We start from the raw sequence: 2,500 nt of genomic DNA on the forward strand, positions 1-2,500 counted from the left end.
GGGGATGCTTTTATAGTTTTCATTTGATTTGATTGATTGATTGATTTTTTTTTTTTTTTTATTCTAGTGGCCGTCACTACCGCCTTCTTTACTCCAGGTGTCCTCCAAGCTCCCTAAAATCGCCTGGAGATTGCAAGAATAAACTGGGGAAAGGGATCATCGTAGTGAAGAGGTGAAGGTATGTGAAGGTTGCTGTTCCGTGTGTATTGGCTTGGGAAAGGGCTAATAATTATGTAACCAATGGACTGAACTTGTTATTACCCCCGCCACGGAATTAGGGGAGGTTATGCATTCACCCGTGTTTGTTTGTTTGTCTTTTGTTTGTCCGTGAGATATCGCAAAAAGTTGTTGATAGATTTCAGTGGAATTTTGTGGAGTCAGTTGAATATTATACATGGTTGAAGTAAGTTTAGTGGAGCTCATATGTTTACAGTTATCATCATTATCATCATCTTCATCATCATCATCATCATCATCATCAACAGCAGCAACAGCAACATCATCATCATCATCGCCTTCACTGCTATCCCACACGTCATCATAATCGTCATCATCATCAGACTGCGAAAATCCACAGCCGGAGCAAAGCCTCTCGCATCTTTATCTTCCCCGTTGGTATTCTGAATTACGCTGGACGGAGGCAGAGGCAGACCCACTGGAGGTTAAGACTTGCAATGTATACGACTTTGATAAGATTAAAAAGAGACTCTAAGCTTCTACCCAGCTTTACATTCCAAAAAAGAGACTACGCTATTACCCAGCTTTTCATTTCAGTTTCTTGTCCAGGCTTACTTTGTTACTTAGAGACTGCAATAGTAAAGTAAATAGTGTTCTTTGGACCCGTTCAGCTAGAGAAAATCATGATCTATTCTGAAGCCCCGTTGACTATTTTGCTAAGAGTAATAGACATCTTTCACCACAGAAGATCGTCTTAAGTCTCCCAGGCTGAGAGAAATCGTCTGGTGGTAGATAACGTAAGCTGTGAAAGATACCATGACGTTGAGAAGATTAATTCCAACTCCAGAAGGGGTCTCTCTTAAGCTGGGGGAAATTCTATGGAGGTAGTTGGAATAAAGTCACACGCTTAAAACAAGATGCAGATGACAGTCATGAGGAAATGTTCGTCGACAGTTTTCTCCCCGTTGTGGTTGTGGATGGTGTTACAGGAGTTATTTTTTATGTGAGAGCAGTGTGAGACGGATTACAGAAGAGGATGAGAAGGAAGTGTACTCTCTGTAGTGTGGGGAGGAGTGAAAAATATGAAAGGCAAGACAGTGCGGGCGAAGGGCTTGAGACAGCCAGCGTTAAATTCACAGTGTTCATCCTAGTCATCACAGCACCAAACAAGGTAGGCCTGACTTTTGACAACACGACTTAACAATGGCGCCTTGACGTTCCGCGGTCTGTATTTACCGACAAGGTCATGATCAGTACGCCCGGCGCCAGGGTTCATGTTGGCTTTCAGGGCGGGGTGAGGCGGTGAGGAAGGAAGGAGGGGGTTTACTGAGTTGCTAGGGCTGGGAGAAGGGGTGAGGCGGGAGGGAGGGGGAGTGCTGAGTTACACAAGAGTGGTGAGGTAAGGCCTGATTGGGGAGAATGTTGTGGTTCTTTGTGCGGTCATCAAGTGCTGGATGGATGCACGGAATGAGTAAATGACCAGCGTTTCATTATTATTATTATTATTATTATTATTATTATCATTATTATTATTACTACTAGTAGTAGTAGTAGTACCTCCGCCAACGAAGTCGGAGGAGGTTATGTATTCACTAATGTTTATTTGTCCACACGATTTCTCCAAAAGTTCTCAGTGAATTTCAGTGAACTTTTGCGGAAGGGTGGGCCATGCTCCAAGAAAGAATTAAATGAACTTTGGAACGGATCTGGATCCTTATCCGGATCCAGTGTATCCCGCACAACATAGGTTCTCAATAAATTTCATTGAAATTTTGTGGAAGGGTGGACCATGGGCCAAGAGAGAATTGATTAGACTTTTGGGCGGATCTGGATCCAAATCTGGCATTGGCGGAGGTATGCGCTGTCTGAGTGCTTTCGAGTTATTATTATTGTTACTTGGTGGTGGTGGTGGTGGTGGTGGTGGTGGTGGTGGTGGTTGTGATATAACTATTTTCACTGAAGCATAGTTGGCGCGATATTAACGTGCCTGTTTTCTGATTATGTGTGCCATAGTTCTAAGATTAATACTCAAGACACAGCACAGATTTCACTCTTTGACTGCCAGGATTTCCCTCAGCTGAAAAGACCTCCTGGGATTACCCTAAATAAACTTGCTAGGTGAATAAAAAGAAAAAAAAAAAGATTACTCGATACAGTCTGTGAAGCCTCTGAGTGCTAGCATTCTTTTCAGCTGGAGAGAGAGAGAGAGAGAGAGAGAGAAAGAGAGAGAAATGAAAGACACACTCACCAGCCATTGCGAAAGGGTGCTAACGTACAGGTACATCCATTCATATGCTTGCACATGTGCGCACCGTGTTGGCTC

Source organism: Coenobita brevimanus, chromosome 30 (assembly GCF_032717465.1).
Source record: "Coenobita brevimanus isolate Jiangsu-jjx chromosome 30, ASM3271746v2, whole genome shotgun sequence".
In the NCBI taxonomy this organism is placed as follows: Eukaryota; Metazoa; Arthropoda; class Malacostraca; order Decapoda; family Coenobitidae; genus Coenobita; species Coenobita brevimanus.